Raw genomic sequence first — 21,214 nt, 5'->3', positions numbered from 1 at the left:
TGACATGTAACAGCACAGATTGTTTCGTGTGTATGAAATGTGTGTCAATGAACTATATGGTGTGTACATTTTGTGTCTTGCTCCTTCACTAAAAATTATTATGTTTGTGAATTCATCCATATTACATGCAGTTGTAGCTCATTATTCTTGTTATGAAATTTTCTATTGTGTGAATATACATTAATAAGTTTAAAAACAATGTTTGGAGTTATATATCATTCCATTGTATGAATATTATTTATTCTATTATTTTGGCTAGTTTTTCACTATTAGAAATGTCTATAATGAATATTTTTGTATAAATAACTTATAAATAACTGTTTATACAAAATATTTTTATATAAATAACCATTCCTTAGAATAAATTCTACAAGTGCATTTGCTATCTAAAAGAATGTAAACTCTTTAAATGTTCTTGATACCTTTTGCCAAATAGCTTTCAAGAAAAATTTTACTGGTTTCCTTTCATACTAACACAGTATTGACAGATAAGTATTCAATAAAATTTTGTTGACCTGAACTAAATTCACTAAATTCTTTTATATCCCAGGATCTATTTCTGAGTTTTCTTTGTCATTGATTGGTCTTTACAGTTCAATGTTGTTTTAATTAATTTAGATTTTAACAATTTAACAGTGTATAGGGCACAAATCCTCCTCCCCTTCTTATTTCTTTTCCCCCAGAAATTATCTGATTTTTCTTCTTTAATGTTTACTGGTTCAAACTTTAAAATACATTGCCGAATTCAGTAGATATTTCATGGAATTACCTCATTGGTATTTCTATACACTTATCTGGGAAGAACTGACACATTTATGTGTATATAGTCTACCTAGGAATGATTCTTTATTTATTCAAGTATTTTTATTTTTATTTTATTTTTTTAATTTAATTTTATTTTTTAACTTTACAATATTGTATTGGTTTTGCCATATATCGAAATGAATCCACCACAGGTATACATGTGTTCCCCATCCTGAACCCTCCTCCCTCCTCCCTCCCCATACCATCCCTCTGGGTCGTCCCAGTGCACCAGCCCCAAGCATCCAGTATCCTGCATCAAACCTGGACTGGCGACTTGTTTCATATATGATATTATGTATATTTCAATGCCATTCTCCCAAATCATCCCACCCTCTCCCTCTCCCACATAGTCCAAAAGACTGTTCAATACATCAGTGTCTCTTTTGCTGTCTCGTATACAGGGTTATTGTTACCATCTTTCTAAATTCCATATATATGTGTTAGTATACTGTATTGGTGTTTTTCTTTCTGGCTTACTTCACTCTGTAAGTAGGCTCCAGTTTCATCCACCTCATTAGAACTGATTCAAATGTATTCTTTTTAATGGCTGAGTAATACTCCATTGTGTATATGTACCACAGCTTTCTTATCCATTCATCTGCTGATAGACATCTAGGTTGCTTCTATGTCCTGGCTATTATAAACAGTGCTGCAATGAACATTGGGGTACACGTGTCTCTTTCCCTTCTGGTCTCCTCAGTGTGTATGCCCAGCAGTGGGATTGCTGGGTCATAAGGCAGTTCTATTTCCAGTTTTTTAAGGAATCTCCACACTGTTCTCCGTAGTGGCTGTACTAGTTTGCATTCCCACCAACTGTGTAAGAGGGTTCCCTTTTCTCCACACCCTCTCCAGCATTTATTGCTTGTAGACTTTTGGATCGCAGCCATTCTGACTGGCATGAAATGGTACCTCATAGTGGTTTTGATTTGCATTTCTCTGATAATGAGTGATGTTGAGCATCTTTTCATGTGTTTGTTAGCCATCTGTATGTCTTCTTTGGAGAAATGTCTATTTAGTTCTTTGGCCCTTTTTTTTTTTTTTTTCTTTTTTTTGGCCCATTTTTTGATTGGGTCATTTATTTTTCTGGAATAGAGCTGCAGGAGTTGCTTGTATATTCTTGAGATTAGTTGTTTGTCAGTTGCTTCATTTGCTATTATTTTCTCCCATTCTGAAGGCTGTCTTTTCACCTTGCTTATAGTTTCCTTTGGTCCCATTTATTTATTTTTGCTTTTATTTCCCATATTCTGGGAGGTGGGTCATAGAGGATCCTGCTGTGATGTATGTCAGAGAGTGTTTTGCCTATGTTCTTCTCTAGGAGTTTTATAGTTTCTGGTCTTACGTTGAGATCTTTAATCCATTTTGAGTTTATTTTTGTGTATGCTGTTAGAAAGCATTCTAGTTTCGTTCTTTTACAAGTGGTTGACCAGTTTTCCCAGCACCACTTGTTAAAGAGATTGTCTTTAATCCATTGTATATTCTTGCCTCCTTTGTCAAAGATAAGGTGTCCATATGTGTGTGGATTTATCTCTGGGCTTTCTATTTTGTTCCATTGATCTATATTTCTGTCTTTGTGTCAGTACCATACTGTCTTGATGACTGTGGCTTTGTAGTAGAGCCTGAAGTCAGGTAGGTTGATTCCTCCAGTTCCATTCTTCTTTCTCAAGATCGCTTTGGCTATTTGAGGTTTTTTGTATTTCCATACAAATTGTGAAATTATTTGTTCTAGCTCTGTGAAGAATACTGTTGGTAGCTTGATAGGGATTGCATTGAATCTATAAATTGCTTTGGGTAGTATACTCATTTTCACTATATTGATTCTTCCAATCCATGAACATGGTATATTTCTCCATCTATCAGTGTCCTCTTTGATTTCTTTCACCAGTGTTTTATAGTTTTCTATATAGAGGTCTTTAGTTTCTTTAGGTAGATATATTCCTAAGTATTTTATTCTTTTCGTTGCAATGGTGAATGGAATTGTTTCCTTAATTTCTCTATTTTCTCATTATTAGTGTATAGGAATGCAAGGGATTTCTGTGTGTTGATTTTATATCCTGCAACTTTACTATATTCATTGATTAGTTCTAGTAATTTTCTGGTGGAGTCTTTAGGGTTTTCTATGTAGAAGATCATGTCATCTGCAAACAGCGAGAGTTTTACTTCTTTTCCAATTTGGATTCCTTTTATTTCTTTTTCTGCTCTGATTGCTGTGGCCAAAACTTCCAAAACTATGTTGAATAGTAATGGTGAAAGTGGGCACCCTTGTCTTGTTCCTGACTTTAGGGGAAATACTTTCCATTTTTCACCATTGAGGATAATGTTTGCTGTGGGTTTGTCATATATAGCTTTTATTATGTTGAGGTATGTTCCTTCTATTCCTGCTTTCTGGAGAGTTTTTATCATAAATGGATGTTGAATTTTATCAAAGGCTTTCTCTGCATCTATTGAGATAATCATATGGCTTTTATTTTTCAATTTGTTAATGTGGTGTATTACATTGATTTATGTGCGGATATTGAAAAATCCTTGCATCCCTGGGATAAAGCCCACTTGGTCATGGTGTATGATCCTTTTAATGTGTTGTTGGATTCTGATTGCTAGGATTTTGTTAGGGATTTTGCATCTATGTTCATCAGTGATATTGGCCTGTAGTTTTCCTTTTTTGTGGCATATTTGTCAGGTTTTGGTACTAGGGTGATGGTGGCCTCATAGAATGAGTTTGGAAGTTTACCTTCCTCTGCAATTTTCTGGAAGAGTTTGAGCAGGATAGGTGTTAGCTCTTCTCTAAATTTTTGGTAGAATTCAGCTGTGAAGCCGTCTGGACCTGGGCTTTTGTTTGCTGGAAGATTTCTGATTACAGTTTCAATTTCTGTGCTTGTGATGGGTCTGTTAAGATTTTCTATTTCTTCCTGGTCGAGTTTTGGAAAGTTGTACTTTTCTAAGAATTTGTGCATTTCTTCCGCGTTGTCCATTTTATTGGCATATAATTGCTGATAGTAGTCTCTTATGATCCTTTGTATTTCTGTGTTGTCTGTTGTGATCTCTCCATTTTCATTTCTAATTTTATGGATTTGCTTTTTCTCCCTTTGTTTCTTGATGAGTCTGGCTAATGGTTTGTCAATTTTATTTATCCTTTGAAAGAACCAGCTTTTGACTTTGTTGATTTTTGCTATGGTCTCTTTTGTTTCTTTTGCATTTATTTCTGCCCTAATATTTAAGATTTCTTTCCTTCTACTAACCCTGGGGTTCTTCATTTCTTCCTTTTCTAGTTGTTTTAGGTGTAGAGTTAGGATATTTATTTGACTTTTTTCTTGTTTCTTGAGGTATGCCTGTATTGCTATGAACTTTCCCATGCTAATCTTCTCTGTATCATTCCAATTTTAGTATATGTGCTGCTGAAGCGAGCACATTCAAGTATTTTTATTAAATGTCACTCAGTAAAATTTATAGGTTTATTCTTACAGGATCTCTTAAGTTACTTTCAAATATTTTATATTTTGTGACTTTCTGGGATTAAATGATTTTGAAAGTTATTCAGTTTATGTATTCATTTTGTGTTCTTCCTCTTTACTGAGCTCTTATTAATACTAACAGTTTTTGTTTGAGTTTAGGACCATAAATGCTTTGGGGGTTGGGGCTATTTGATTTCTAAATTCAGAAAAGGAGAAGTTGATACCTGGAATAAAGAAATAGAAACAGTAATCTGGAAAACTATTTTTAAAATAGAATTGTAGAACTATGGTCATTTGGAAAACTCCCATTTTTTTTCATGCATTGAGGTATTGTCTTTGTCAAATTCAAACTATTATCTCAAGCTTACATTTTTGAATGAAGAAGCAGATTACAAAGTTAAACATAAAATTAATGAAAAAAATTTTAAACATGAAAATCTCTCATTTAGGCACATTACTTGTATGAGGAAAACCACATCATTTACCATTTGTGTTACTCTGAATTTATTTATTTCCATTCTTTCATTTAAAAAATTTCCCCTTATCTGTTGTTTGTTTTGCTTCTCTGTTTCTTTTTAGATATATAGTAGTTTGGGAAGAAGGGAAGAAATCTTTTTTAACACTAATGGAAAATAAACTAGGGTGTAAACAAGGGAAAAAGGAAAATTTTCAGTTTTGCTTTCAGATTTTTTCCTGTGTACCTTTCTCATGTATTTTTCCTATGTATTTTTCTCAATACCTTTCTGTTCTTCTGGATGATTCTCATGATCCTCTGTCTCCTTATACCATTTATCTATCTGAAACCTTTAAGACGTGTCCATGTGTGATACACATATTTATGTCCCAGGCTGTCTTTTATATCACTTCCTTCTCAGAGGTAAGACAGTATGTCTGGGCTTCCATTGTAGCTCAGGTAGTAAAGGCTCTGCTTGCAATGCAAGCGACCTGGGTTTGATCCCCTGAATCAGGAAGATCCCCTGAATACTGGATCTTACGTATCACTTCCTCCTCAGAGGTGAGACAGTATGTCTAGGTCATGTATATAGAAGCTATTGCATATACAATGGAAATAGAAATTTCTCAGTTGAATAGTTTACTTTGAATTTTTTAAACCTTTTTATTTGTTTTATTTTCTTTTTTTATTAATTTAAACTGTAGGGTTTTTGTTTACTCTTACGAATAGTTGAAACTTGAGCCACACTGTAATCAGAAAATAACACATTAATCCTAGTTAATCCACATTATTGTCCTTCTGTGCCGTATCAGCAACAATCGCAGAATGTCTGGCATATAATCTCTTGTGTGGACACAGACTCACAGGCAAAGCCTAATCTAGAAATGAAGTGTCCTCTTTTGAGACGGTAGTTTTGCTGATATGTAGGAAGAGCCAATGTAGAGTCTCATTTCACCCTTGTAAGAGAGAAGCTGGTTAGTATCTTATTTATAAGACGAAACTAGGTCAGGTCAGTTACAGATAGTTATAATGCACTCTAAGTGGCCTGTAAGCCAAGGCTGGTGTTATTATTGAAAGACATACTTCCTTTGTCAAAAAAAATTCACCCTCTCAGTATGACAGTAGAATTGGAACCTTAAGAAGTAAGAATCCCGACCTTTTATAAAAAGAAATGATCTTTTTAAAAAGGCAGAATTCTGTTGGGGGTGTTTCTGTGGGTGTTTTTTAAGCATTGGGGCTGGGAGGTGAGAATAGAGTGGACGATAAGGACATCATGTTCCTGGTCTCACTTGTAAAATGGAATTGAAGGCAGAGGTGGAGGGCAGTAGCCAGGACAGTCTCAAAGGTTGCTTTCGTGTCTTAACTACCAGATCTTAGTTTGAAAGATGAACTCTTGTAAATTGTAGAAGTAAAGTGATGTGCTTTCATTAGACAGATGTAAAACTGGTTCTCAGTCCTGAAGGAGAAAATAGAAATGAGACATCAGAACCAGAAGCAGTCACACCAAACATCTGCTTAAAAACCGGTAACAAAACTGCTCCAACGGGCAGCATCCTGCAGTTCTCATCTTGTTGTGCACAGTGGGATAACTCGGTCAGGACTTCTGGTTAAGCGGGATGAAGCCAGAAATAGACACTGTACTCTGTTCTCATTCAGTACATTCACAAAAAGGGGGCTAAACAAAGAAGAAATTGAAGATGACAAATGGATCTTATTTGCCTGTGAGAGTACGCCATTCTAAAGGTGGATATTGTTCATGAAGAGAATTCAGAATTAACTCTCTCTAATTCTGTGTGAAGGGGCGTGGGTCTTGAGTAGGAATATGGGTCTGGAGTAGGGTTGTGGGTCTTGAACCCAGAGTTTAGTTTGAATACTGGTCCCACCACTTAGGCATTTTGTGATGCTCAGAACTTTGAAATATCTTTTTCATTATTTTTTTCACCTGTTAAATAAGCAAAATTATTCCTTCTTCTTATAGCTGTTGCAAAGAAGTTTGCCTCTCAATTCATGAAACTGTCACAGCTTTATTGAAAAGTAGGAAAATCATTTTTGCTTAAAATCTTTTGAGGAAAAGTTCTGTATAAGAAAATAAATGAGATTAGCCTGGTGACACATTATTGTATTCTGAGTGTATTTTAAAATTTGTTCCTGCTCCTCCTTCTTAGAAAGATTCCTTATTTATCTAAACTGTGTTAAGAGTTTTTGTTGTTACGTAAAAACATCCCTGGGTAACTGCGCATACTGCATTCACTCACTTGTGAGTAAAAATGGTGAAAAGGATAAAGGATTAGTTAGTTCTCTTTTGGTTGATGATTTAAAGGGACCATTGAAATCTCTACCACTGTCTCTGTCTTTATCTTTAAATCATATCTCTGTACTCTAACCTTCCTAACTATTCCTCTCTTTTCTGTTTATTTTGAAATAATTTTAAATTTACAGAAAGTTTGCAAAAATATACAGAGATCTCTTTGTTTTACCACTTGATAGTAAATTAGCAATATTATGTATCATTACTTCCAAACACTTGAGTGTGCAAGGATATATCCTACATCAGTGATCAAAATCAGAAAACTAACCATCAAAGCCATAGATGCTTCATTTCTGTTTTGTCCAAATGATGTACTTTATAACAAGAGGATCCAGTTCAGTATCGCATGTTACATTTAGTTGTCTTGTCTCTTTAATTCCCTTCAGTCTGGAATAGTCCTTAGTCTTTCCTTGACTTTAAATAGCTAGACACTTTTGAAGATTACAGGCCAATTATTTTGTAAAATATCCCTCAGTTTGAGTTTGTGTGATGGGGCTTCTCTGGTGGCTCAGGCAATAAAGAATTCGCCTGCCATGCAGAAGACCTGAGTTTGATCCCCAGGTCAGGAAGATTCCCTTGGAGGAGGGCATATCAACCTACTCCAGTATTCTTGTCTAAAGAATGCCATGGACAGAGGAGCCTGGTGGGCTACAGTCCATGGGGTCTGAAAGTGTCAGACATGGATTGGCGACTAACACTTGGGTGTGGGTGATGTGTCCTCAAAATTAGATTTGGATTATGCTTTTTTCTCAGGAGTATCACAGAAATGATGTGTTCTTACTGTTCTTACATATTGGGTAGGACACAGTTCTCCTTTGCTACATTTTTGTTGTTGTTCAGTCACTCAGTTGTGTCAAACTCTTTGTGACCCTCCATGTGACCACATGGACTGTAGCCTGCCAGGCTCCTCTGTCCATGGGATTTCCCAGGCAAGAATACTGGAGTTGCCATTTCCTTCTCCAGGGAACCCACATCTCCTGCATTGGCAGGTGGACTTTTTAGCTCTGAGCCACCAGAGAAGCCCTAGGGCCATTAATCATCATTTCTTAAGACTGTATCTACCAGATTTCTCTGCCATAAACTGCTCATTCTCCCTTTAAAATCAGTATTTGGGAATCGAATCCACCTGTGATGCGGGAGACTGGGCTCGATCCCTGGGTTGGGAAGATGCCCTGGAGGAGGTCATGGCACCCCACTGCAGTATTCTTGCCTGGAGAATCTCCATGGACAGAGGAGCCTGGCAGGCTACAGTCCATGGAGTTGCAAAGATTCAGGCATGACTAAGCACAGCACGGCATTTTGAGATTATATAATATACTTTTCCTTATCAACCACCCAAACTTAGATAGCTTTAGCATCTATCTGTGTTTTTTGGCTGAATTATTAGGATAGTAGTTGCCAAATGGTGATTTTTCTAATTCCTTCACTCCTTCTCCATTCATCAGTTGGCATTCCAGTACAAAGCAAAGCATCCTCCTCTCTTTATGTATTCATTTTTTTTTATATATTAGTGTGAGTTCATGGATTTTGTAAATGATTTTATTATTTACGGATATTTTAATGGATTATAATCTATTAGTGTCACTTATTTTGCTGCTTGAAATGTCCTAGTTTTGGCCCGTGGGAGCCCCTACAGATTGTCCTCCTCATTCTTTGAGTGCTTTATGTCACAGTGAGATGGTCTAGGCCTATCTTCAACACCCTGAACGAGGCCATGCTGCCACGGCCTCCCCTATATCCTCCTTTCCTCACTTGCTCTGTATCTTCTTGCCACTTCTTCCTTTCTGGGACTCAGTTACTTCGGAAGACAGAGAAAAAGGAAGAAAGACCCAGGTAGCTAGTAAGCTAGATGACTGACTTAAAAATCTGCCCTTAGAAATTTGGGAATAAAAAAACAAGCTCACCCATCTTGTAAGGAAACAGATATTTGGATAGCTATAAGTGATGGCTAAGCCCCAAATAATGTATTTATTTTGATTTTAGAATGTGTCTTAGTCCATTGCACCTGCTATGACAAATTATCAGAGACTCACTAGCTAACGAATGTGCGTGCGTGCGTACGTGCTGACACTTGAGTTGTGTCTGACTCTTTGTGACCCCATGGACTGTAGCCCGCCAGGCTCCTCTGTCCATGGCATTCTCCAGGCAAGAGTACTGGAGTGAGCTGCCGTCTTCCCGACCCAGGAATCTAACTGGGGTGTCCTGCATTGCAGGCAGATTCTTTTCCAACAGAGCCACAGTGTTGTTCTCTTCTACTGGTATTTGAATATGAGTGAGTCTGGTTATGGTTTTGAGAACTCATGGCCTAAATCTAAGTGCTCCAGCTCTTTATCCCACTCCTACATACTGTCTCCCAGTCTGAGAAACAACATCTTATGCACGCTATTTGCTGTCATCTTAGACTCAGTCTTAACAACAACAACAAAATATTCTCTATGCACTTCTTGGTTGGTAGGTGCATGGTCTACAGATCAGTCAGCACTGTGCAGAGAGTCAGCATTTAGCATTTTTCCCTTAGTAAGCTGCGTGGGGAGAGTCACCTGATCTTTCCTTAGATAGAGGCTCTCTGTCTGTTGCCGCCGGGCTCGGTTGCAGGGGCCTGGCCCTCAGTAGGTTGATGTGCTTTCTTTCACGGTGAAGAGGGGGAATCTGGGAGCTGCAGGAGGAAGGTTTGCTTCATGAGGTCTGAAGGTGGTTAAAGCGATAAGTGGAGAGGAGGATAAATTTGATTGAGACAGGTTGATTTGAATGAAGCAACTATTCTTAGAAAACTTACCATAATGGAACTGGTTGCTTAATATGTACATCTTTTCTATCCTCATCCTTTAAGCCTTAGGAAAAATGTTACTGAAGATTGGAATTTTTTTTTTTTTTTTTTTGACATGTTCTAATTAGGCTTGGAAGGAAAGTTATGACCAACCTAGATAGCATATTGAAAAGCAGAGACATTACTTTGCCAACAAAGGTCCGTCTAGTCAAGGCTATGTTTTTTCCAGTGGTCATGTATGGATGTGAGAGTTGGACTGTGAAGAAAGCTGAGTGCTGAAGAATTGATGCTTTTGAACTGTGGTGTTGGAGAAGACTCTTGAGAGTCCCTTGGACTGCAAGGAGATCCAACTAGTCCATTCTAAAGGAGATCAGTCCTGGGTATTCTTTGGAAGGACTGATGCTAAAGCTGAAACTCCAATACTTTGGCCACCTCATGCGAAGAGTTGACTCATTGGAAAAGACCCTGATGCTGGGAGGGATTGGGGGCAGGAGGAAAAGGGGACGACAGAGGATGAGATGGCTGGATGGCATCACTGACTCGATGGACATGAGTCTGAGTGAACTCCGGGAGTTGGTGATGGACAGGTAGGCCTGGCGTGCTGCTGTTCATGGGGTCACAGAGAGTCAGACACAACTGAGCGACTGAACTGAACTGAACTGAATTAGGCACATGTCTAGATGAATTCTAATTTCACTGAGCCAGTCCCTAGGAGACTACTGAATTTATTTGAAATTGCTGTGTCATGAAGTATATAATAGGGATTTAAGCAACAAATTCTAATTTCAAAAATATCGAATTCATGAGGCGGAGCAATACTGTGGAATTCAGTGGTAATAAATTAGTAATTTTAAGTACATAAGCATTATACAGTTTTCATAACTTTAAGTGATAAGAGAGAAATTTTTGAAAAAAATCACAAATGTTAGTACATATTTCTAATGTTTCTATGTTTTTTAAAGAAGGCATTTAAAATTTGCCAAATACATGTTAGTAGTAAACTTAGAAATGCAGCATTAAATTCAATAAAATAAATAAAAATACTTTGTCAGAATTCCTTTGGAATCTTAGCCATGACTTCTGTTTCATGCAGTTACCTCAAACTCACTGTAACGACAGAGAACCCAGTGAGATCTCTTCTCTGATTTCAGAGTCACTGTTGCCTCTTTGGCGTTTTTCATCTACCCTAAACAACCTTCTGGGAAGTGTTTCTAAGTATCTTACAGCTGGTCTACCCTGACCTTCCTTATTGCTGAAATCCTGTCCAAACTTGATGACAGAGCTGTGATTATTGATCTCTCCCAAAGCCTTTTTGTCCAGACTCTGCCCTCCACTCACTTCTAAGTGCCCTTAATCAACGTATTTCCTTTTACCAGTCAGAGCGCCTCCTCTTTAGCTTTCTTTGTTTATCCCATCATTTCATCAGGAACTCATGTTTCTGAGACTGTGTGTGACCCTCCTCATGACAAGGCTGTAATATATCAAACAGTTATTTCATCAGGGTCTACCCGGTGTATTCTGGGTGCCGTCTACTGTAGTAGGTTCTGGAAATACTGTGGTGAAGAAACACACCCTTGTCCTGGTGGAGCTGACAGACTAGTGGGAACAAAAGCTATTAAACGAGTGCAAATCACTGAGTGATTGTGAACGTGGAGCGCACTTTGGAGGATGGGCATGAACGGGAGCGTGTGATGGGGGCGTGGGCTGTCCTGGGTCTGGAGGGCTGAGATGTGAGGAGGGAGTACATGTCAGCTGGTGGGGTCTAGGTTGAGGAGCACTGCAGGCCAAGAGCGCTCCTCCGTCTATCATCACTTTTCACCTTGTCATCAAGTAAATTCTCATACTTCAACCATGTGACTCACTCCTTCTAACCAGGGGACTTCTTCCTTAATGCGTTTCTGCCCTTTCGGCTTTCTGATTTGTGTGCTCTGTCTGTCTTGGAGCTCCGGAGGTCAGTGTCCCCTCGTTGTTAGTTGAGGACCTACCAGTAGTGGGCTCCCCAAGTCTGATTTGTCCACTGACTCCTACCCTCTTAGTCTCTTCTTCTTTTTCTTCCCTTAATCTCTCATATTTGGAGAGATTTCTGTGGGAAAGAAATTCAAGCCACTAGTTGGGGACGTTACAATTAATTTATTGATAGTGATCTCTTCCAGCAAACCTTGATTTCATTGTCAGCCACCTCCTCTCCCCATCCTAGTGACATTAAGGCTTAGGGGCTTGAAAACTCTCTCTTCCTAAGAGGACGTTTAGGTGTTTTGTATTAGATAATTAAAAGATAGGAATATTAGCTCTGAAATTCTACATGATCTATAAAAGTGTGCTTTGTTTATCTAGTACTTTATATTGTAGATTCCTTGGTTATGACCAGCAATTGAGATGTTTTTAAAGTATAGCATGTTGATACTCAGTATTACTAACACTGTTGTTACCTTGTTACCTGGTGACGTTTATACAAACAAGTATGTGGATGTACATCTACAAAAACATCATAACAACATTACTGTACTAGTACCGAGTGGCCAAAATGTGTTCTGATGTTATTATTAATTAATGCAATGCATTGTAACTTTGCAGTTGGGCAAACTATGTCTTTTTTTTATTAAACTTTTTATTTTGTATTATAGTATGGCTAGTTAACAATTTTGTGACAGTTTCAGGTGGAAAGTAAAGGGACTGGATCATACATATACACATGTCCGTCCTCCTCCAAACTCCTCACCCATTCAGGCTGCCATATAACACTGAGCAACAGTACTGAGCAGCTGTGCTGTACAGCAGGTCCCTGTTGGTTATCTACTTTAGTTTTTAATTAAATTTATTTATTTTTAATGGAAGGATAATTACTTCACAGTATTGTGTTGGTTTCTGCTGAACATCAACATGAATCAGTCATATTCTTATGTCCCCTCCCTCTGGGACCTCCCTCCCCATTCCGCCCCTCTACGTGTTACTGAGCCCTGTTTGAGTTCCTTGAGTTATACAGCAGATGCCCATTGGCTGTCCATTTTCCATAATGTATGTTTCCATGTTATTCTCCATATATCCCACCCTCTCCTTCCTTCCCCACGTCCATAAGTCTGTTCTCTGTCTCCCTTGCTGCTAAGTCGCTTCAGTTGTGTCTGACTCTGTGCGACCCCATAGACAGCAGCCCACCAGGCTCCCCCGTCCCTGGGATTCTCCAGGCAAGAACACTGGAGTGGGTTGCCATTTCCTTCTATGCTGTCTCCCTTGCTGCCCTGCAAATAGGTTCATCAGTACTGTCTTCCTACATTCCATATGTATACCTTAGTACATGACTAACTCACTTCACTCTGTATAATAGCTCTAGGTTCATCCACCTCATTAGTACTGACTCAAACGCATTCCTTTTTATGGCTGAGTATTATTCCATTGTGTGCGTGTGCACAACTTCTTTATCCATTCATCTTTATCCATTCATCTGTCTGTGGACATCTCAGTTGCTTCCATGTCCTTGCTATTGTAAATAGTTCTGCAATGAACATTGGGGTACATATGTCTTTTTCAATTTTGGTTTCCTCAACATATGCATTGGAGAAGGAAATGGCAACCCACTCCAGTGTTCTTGCCTGGAGAATCCCAGGGATGGGGGAGCCTGGTGGGCTGCCGTCTCTGGGGTCACACAGAGTCGGACACGACTGAAGCGACTTAGCAGCAGCAGCAGCAGCAACATATGTGCCTAGGAGTGGGATTGCTGAGGCATATGATGTTTTTATTCCTAGTTTTTTAGGGAATCTCCATACCGTCTTCCATAATGGCTGTATCAATTTACATTCCCACCAACAGTGCAAGAGGGTTCCCTTTTCTCCACACCCTCTCCAGCATTTATTGTTTGTAGATTTTTTGATGATGGCCATTCTGACTGGTGTGAGGTGATACCTCATTGTACTTTTGATTTGCATTTCTCTAATAATGAGTGATGTTGAGCATCTTTTCATGTGTTTATTACACTTGTATGTCTTCTTTGGAGAATGTCTGTTTAGGTCTTTTGCCCACCTTTTGATTGGATTGTGTTTCTGGTGTTGATTTGTATGAGTTGCTTATATATGTTTGAAATTAATTCTTTGCCAGTTGTTTCATTTGCTGTTATTTTCTTCCATTCTGAGGGTTGTCTTGTCACCTTGCTTATAGTTTCCTTTGCTGTGCTAAAGGTTTTTAAGTTTAATTAGGTCCCACTTGTTTATTTTTGTTATTATTTCCATTACTGTAGGAGGTGGGTTATAGAGGATCTTCTGTGATTTATGTCATAGAGTGTTCTGCCTATGTTTTCCTCTCAGAGTTTTATAGTTTCAGGTCTTGCATTTAGCTCTTTAATCCATTTGAGTTTATCTTTGTGTGGGGAGTTGGGAAGTGTTCTAATTTCTTTCTTTTACACATAGCTGTCCAGTTTTCTCAGCAGCACTTACTAAAGAGACTACACTATACCATTGTATATTCTTGCCTCCTTTGTCAAATATAAGGTACTGATAGGTGCATGGGTATATCTCTGGGCTTTCTGTCTTGTTCCATTGGTCTATATTTCTGTTTTTGTGCCAGTACTGTCTTGATGACTGTAGCTTTGCAGTGTAGTCCGAAGTCAGAAAGATTGATTCCTCCATTTTCATCCTTCTTCCTCACGATTGTTTTGGCTATTTGGGATCTTTTGTGTTTCCATATGAATTGTGAGGTTTTTTTGTTCTAATTCTGTGAAAAATGCCATTGGTAGTTTGGTAGGGGTCACACTGAATCTGTAGATTACATTTGGTAGTATCGTCATTTTCACAATATTGATTCTTCCCACCCAGGAACATGGGATACCTCTCCATCTGTCTCTGTTGTCTTCGATTTCTTTCATTGGTGTCTTATAGTTTTCTCTGTACAGCTCTTTTGTCTCCTTAGGTAGGTTTATTCCTAGGTATTTTACTCTTTTGTTGCAATGGTAAATGGGATTGATTCCTTAATTTCTCTTTCTGATATTTCATTGTTGGTGTATAGGAATGCAAGTGATTTCTGTGTATTGATTTTGTATCCTGCAATTTTGCTAAATTCACTGATTAGCTCTAGCAACTTTCTGATAGTGTTTTTTAGGTTTTCTATGTATAGTATCATGTTGGCTGCAAACAGTAAGAGTTTTACGTCTTCTTTTCTCATCTGGATTCCTTTTATTTCTTTTTCTTCTCTGATTGGGCAAACTATTTCTTATAGCTTGGCCCTTTAATTGAGTCATAAACAATCCTGTAACAGAAAGAAAACACACATTTTGCTTCACTTGATTTTTTTCCTTTTTTTCTTTATATATATATTTAAATAACAGCATGAACATAGAATAAATACCAATTATAGCATTTGTATGTAAACACTTATTGTGCTATGCTTAGTCGCTCAGTCGTGTCTGACTCCTTGGGACCCCATGGACTGTAGCCTGCCAGGCTCCTCTGTCCATGGGGATTCTCCAGGCAAGAATAGTGGAGTGGGTTGCCATGCCCTCGGGATCTTCCCAACCCAGGGATCGAATCCGGGTCTCCTGTATTGCAGGTGGATTCTTTGCCATCTGAGCCACCAGGAAAGCACTTATTAGGACAAAGCTAAAATAAGTTGTAAAGTACAGTATTGATCAGCGGTAGACTTACCTTTAACTTCTACCATGTTATTCTAAATAGACAATAACACATCTTAAATTTTTATATTTAATTGTAGTAAAGTACCTGTAAGTTTTACCATCCTAACCAGTTTTACATGTACAGTTCCCTTAAGTACATTCACAAATTTGTAAATCAGTCTCTAGAACTCTTATATTGCAAAACTCAAGCTCTCTACCTACCAATCAAACAACAGCTTTCCGTTTCCTCCTTCCTCCAGCCCATGGCAACCACCATTCTGCTTTCTATCTCTATGAATTTGACCATTCTAGACATCACATATAGGAGTAATCATACAGCATGTATCTTTTCATGACTGACGTTTTACTTGGCACGACGTCTTCCGGATTTATCCGTGTCATAGCATATGTCAGAATTTTCTTCCTTGAATGGTTGAATAATACTCACTTGTATGTATATACCATACTTTGTTTATCCATTCATCTGTTGATGGATAGTTGGGTTTCTTCAGCTTTTTGACTCTTGTGAATCATGCTGCTGTGAACATGGACATGCAAATATTTCTTCAAGACCTTCCCTGCTTTTAGTTCTTTTGGGAATGTTTTGGGCTGTGACTTAGAGCTATGCACAGAGCTATGTACGTACTCTCTAAACATTTAAACAATATGGGTGGGAAGGAGAAATGAAGGCGTGGACAGTCACTCCCAAAATCAGGCAGATGATACTCTGTCAGCATCTCAGAGTATTGTTTGTGAGTCAGCTCTAGTAGAGTCTCCTAGAATGCTAGCTAAAAATTTAGACTCTTTGGCTATTCACTGAACTGAGCAAGTCTGCATCTCGCATGAGACTTGGGAATTTGTACCCCGGTGATTGTCACACACTCTGATGTGAGATGCAGTGCCCCACCGGGGCATGTGGGAGATGTTGAGCATTTGAAGGTCCTGCTCTCTGCTGCTCTTAGCCCCTGCTTTCCCTTAGGGCACGTTTGTCCCAGGCTCGCCCATGATACACTCTCTTTTCCATCCTGTCTGTATGTTATAGTCCAATTAGAAGTTCCATAAGTAGAAGAGGATGCCCAGGCCCGAGTTTACAATCCTAAACTTTGATCACCTCCCAGGTGGGCTCCTCCTTCCTCAGAAGGCTAATTGGTGATTCACTGTGGCTCTTTACCTGCTTCTAGTTAGTAGATGGGTGTACCGGTTAGGACTTTCTCCCTCAGACCTTGTGGTGTTGAATTTTACCTGAGTTCCTAAAGGGGCCAATGGCACCCCACTCCAGTACTCTTGCCTGGAAAATCCCGTGGATGGAGGAGCCTGGTAGGCTGTAGTCCATGGGGTTGCTAAGAGTCAGACACGACTGAGCGACTTCACTTTCACTTTTCACTTTCTTGCATTGGAGGAGGAAATGGCAACCCACTCCAATGTTCTTGCCTGGAGAGTCCCATGGACAGAGGAGCCTGGTGGGCTGCCGTCTATGGGGTCACACAGAGTCGGACACGACTGAAGCAACTTAGCAGTAGCAGCAAAGGAGCCAAACCACTTGTCTTATATGAGCATTTTTTTTTTAATGTATTTATTTTTAATTGAAGGATAATTGCTTTACAATACGTTGTTGGTTTCTGGCATACATTAGGATGAATCAGCCATGGCTATACATATGTCCCCTCCCTCTTTATATGAGCATTAAAATTATTTTTAATTTCTTGGCTGTGCTGAATCTTCATTGCTGTGCAAGCTTTTCTCTAGTTGTGGTGAGCGGGGGCTACTCTCTAGCTGTGGGTTTCTTGTTGCAGTGGCTTTTCCTGTTGCAGAGCTTGGGCTCTAGGCACATAGGCTTCCTGTAGTTGCAGCTCTCAGACTCTGGAGCACAGGCTAAGTAGTTGGGGCACACGGGCTTAGTTGCTCCGTGTTACATGGGATCTTCCCTGACCAGGGATCAAACCCATATCTCCTGCAGTGGCAGGCTGATACTTTACCACTAAGCCACCAGGGGAGCCCCCATATGAACATTTTAAACGTGACATGTGGTGATCCTCAGGACAGCAGTGTCACATGCTCATATTGTATAATCACATGAGAAGTGTGATGTCTTCAATAAAGCAGGCCCAGCTTCTTTTGCATTTTGTAGTCAAACTCCCGTTCTTCATCTGGGATAACGTCACACCACCTCATCACATTCGTCACACGTGGCTTTGCTTCTAAGTTGTGATCTGTGGTTTGCTAGTGATTCGTTTTTAATATCAACTTTTCTTGAAATAATTTTGGTATATTTTCAGAAATACTCTCTTCTTTTAAAAGTAATGATGCTGACAAAATATATACTTTATTTTTAGTGAAAGGAGCTGAGGGGGAAAGAAAGCCCTAATATGAAGCTTGCTCTGGTTATGACTGGCCACTTTTCCCACAGTGTGCCTTGAATGAAATTTCTATTCCTTAATTGATTTGATATTCCCATAATTTTCAGTTTGGGGCTAATTTCTACAACCAGTTTTTGTGATTACATTTTGTTGGCTGAAAAATCTCCTCTTGGATGCAAATAGATCGAAGGCGGGAGGAGAAGGGGACAACAGAGCATGAGATGGTTGGATGGCATCACGGACTCAATGGACATGAGTTTGAGTAAACTCCGGGAGTTGGTGATGGACTGGTAGGCCTAGCATGCTGCAGTCCATGGGGTTGCAAAGAGTCTGACATGACTGAGCGACTGAACTGAGGATGTAAATGCTCTGAGGGCAGGGATGGTATCGCTGTAGTTCACATGGTACCCAGAGTGATATGTGGCACATAATAGATTGTTGTTGTGTTCAGTCACTAAGTCATGTCCAACTCTTTGCCATGGACTGTAGCCCGCCAGACTCCTCTGTCCTCCACTCTGCTGGAGTTTGCTCAGATTCATGTCCACTGAGTCAGTGATGCTATCTAACATAATAGATATTTAGCAAATATTTATTGAATGAATGAAACAACATGAAGCTGATTGTAGTATGTTTCATGTACTGCTTTTATTGTTTCTGCTGGAAATTTTCTTTGCACTGTTCTCTTACACTACTAATCCTGGGAGATTAGTAGTGTAGGGAGACCTGGATTAGATCCCTGGGTTGGGAAGATCGCCTGGAGAAGGATATGGCAACCCACTCCAGTAATCTTGCCTGGAAAATTCCATGAATGGATGACTCTGGTAGGCTACAGTCCATTGGATTGCAAAGAGTTGCACACTACTGAGCAGCTTTACTTCTTACACTACAACTCTTTGGTCCTCGGTTTCAAGACACTGACAGCTTACTTACCTAATACCTCTGATAGGACCAATGGATGCTGCAGGTGGAAACACACATTTGATCTCATGGTATCCCTTATTTCTATGTGGAAAACTGACTGAGCAGAACTTCTGATCCCAGCCAGTAACTCTACAATTTTATTCTGTTGGTTGGAAAGGAGACCAGACCTTGAGTGTGAGTGACTTGGTGCCAGTGATCTCTGCCTCGGTTGCATTATTGGTGATGGATCAGTGCCATCATTTTTCCCCAACAGCAGGCAGCACATTTGAGTCTTTGTTTCAGGATACCAGATAAACTGGTAGAGTGAGCCTGTTTTGTTTTGTTTTGTTTTCTGTTAATAGATTTCTGTTTCAAGCCCTACACATTGACAATCCTCCTTATATCAGTCCTGTTTGTTTGCAGCAGGCCCTGTAGACCTGTTGTCAGCAGCCTGCTCAGGGCTAACCTTTGTGTAGCAGGTTCTTTCAGCAGCATTTTGGGATTCAGGGTCAGGAATGATGAGCCGCCCAACATACTCTTGCAGGGTATAAATTTACTCTGATTTAGGAAAGCTAAAAAAAAAAAAAAACCCACCTTTGAAGGCATATTTGTATAGCGTGATACAATATTCTACAAATGTACAAGTACAAAATTACTTTGGCCTTTTGAGTGTCTAGTCTTCCAGTCTAAAAAAATGCCTGGGCTTATGTGTTTAACATGGTGTTAAATACTTAATTGATGTTTTGGGTTGCTTGAAATCTTCCAGAGAAATTTTTACCCATAGCTACATAGTAACAAGACTCAGAACTAAAGAAATCTGGAATCGCAGGTCGAATTAATTAAGAGCAGGCCAGGAGGACTGATCGAGTCTGACTTCTGTTGGATTTTTGGGTATTCTTACTTCCTTGAATAGATGTCCTTAAGTGTCCGGCGTGACCCTCAGCTTGCAGTGCAGTAAGCAAAATTTTAGCTGTATGATTTTAATAGCAGTCATAAATTAAAATCTGTTATGTTGCCTAAAAGTTGTATGAAATATGTGTTAAAATTAAGATTCACACTGTGTGTGTGAGTGCATGCTCCATTGCTTAGTTGTGTCTGACCCTTTGTGACCCCATGGACTGTAGCCTGCCTGGTTCCTCTGTCCATGGAATTTGCCAGACAGTCGTATTGGAGCGGGTTGCCATTTCCTTCTCTGGGGGATCTTCCTAACCCAGGGATTGTACCCCAGTCTCCTGCATTAGCAGGTGGATTCTTTACCACCCAGAGTCACACTAATATCTTATAAAATGCATTGCGTGTTCTTCTGAACCCTTAATTTTAATTTTTATCCATATTTTAACAGTCATTTATAATTCTTTTCAGGGGCTCTTTGTGTGTGCGTAGGATTATCTTTGAACTATCCCCCTCTCACATACAGTTGAATGAACAGTGTTAACTTCATTTATCAGAACGACGCCAGTGTGTTAGTTGTAAGCATCCTTAGCTAATTTGGGTGTCATAATCTTGGTATGCTCATTTAATGTGTTCTTGGTACCATTTTCATTTGCTTTTCTTTAATTCCTCGCTGGCTTGAACCTTTCCCTCCGTGTGTTTGCTGACTGCGGTCCTCTCCCCATGGCTTAGGTGTTCTTATTCTTGGCTTCTCGTGGGGTCACTGTTGTCGTCAAGAGTCCTGGCCTGACAGCAGCAGGCTCCTGGGCAAGGCACAGCTTTGGCAATTAGTCCTTCTGCTTTCTCTCTGTCCTTCCTTTCTTCATTATAGTGGAAACAGGGAGTGTGTGGACAATATTCTCAAAAGTGGAAAAGAAAACAGAACAGAACTGGAGGAGACTTAAATATAATGTGTATGAAACGGAGTTGGATAACTTGTCTTGAGGAGTAATGAGAAGCTGCGTGGTGTTACGTGAGGACTTGGCACTGTCAGCAGACTTGGATTCCACCACCAGGTCTGCCGTCCTTAAATGGATATTACAAAGGGACCTCACCACACTGCATGGGGCACTAAATGCGTTTACAGGAGAGCAGTTCTTTGACCTCTGCTGTGCTGAAGATCATGGCAACAGCTATTCACCACGTTTGTCTTTGCCCCAGCTGCTCTCCCTTCTTCCTCTCTGCCATTAGTATTTAGCATGTTTTCTCATTTAATCTGTGTGTGCACATGCAGTCACTCAGTTGTGTCTGACTCTTTGCAGCCCCGTGGACTGTAGCCTGCCAGGCTCTCTTGTCTATGAAATTCTCCAAGCAATAATACTGGAGTGGGTTACCATGCCCTCCTCCAGGAGACCTTCCCCACTCAGGGATCGAAACCTTGCATCTCCTGAATTGGTGGACAGATTCTTTACCACTGCTGCTGCTAAGTCACTTCAGTTGTGTCCGACCCTGTGCGACCCCATATATGGCAGCCCACCAGGCTCCCCCGTCCCTGGGATTCTCCAGGCAAGAACACTGGAGTGGGTTGCCATTTCCTTCTCCAATGCATGCAAGTGAAAAGTGAAAGGGAAGTCGCTCAGTTGTGTCTGACTCTTGGCGACCCCATGGACTGCAGCCCACCAGGCTCCTCTGTCCATGGGATTTTCCAG

The 21,214-nt window shown here is 39.7% G+C and overlaps 1 protein-coding gene and 1 pseudogene across 1 annotated transcript in view; one reads left to right on the top strand and one right to left on the bottom strand.

Moving 5' to 3' along the window:
* Positions 1-21,214, top strand: part of UMAD1 (UBAP1-MVB12-associated (UMA) domain containing 1) — a 275,271-nt gene that overhangs the window by 132,403 nt on the left and 121,654 nt on the right. The window lies entirely within an intron of this gene.
* Positions 4,151-4,209, bottom strand: LOC138987657 (U6 spliceosomal RNA; annotated as a pseudogene).

Source organism: Bos mutus, chromosome 4 (genome assembly GCF_027580195.1).
Source record: "Bos mutus isolate GX-2022 chromosome 4, NWIPB_WYAK_1.1, whole genome shotgun sequence".
NCBI classification, from domain to species: Eukaryota; Metazoa; Chordata; class Mammalia; order Artiodactyla; family Bovidae; genus Bos; species Bos mutus.
The sequence above is the reverse complement of the archived record's forward strand: the minus strand, read 5'-3'. Positions and strand labels throughout refer to the sequence as shown.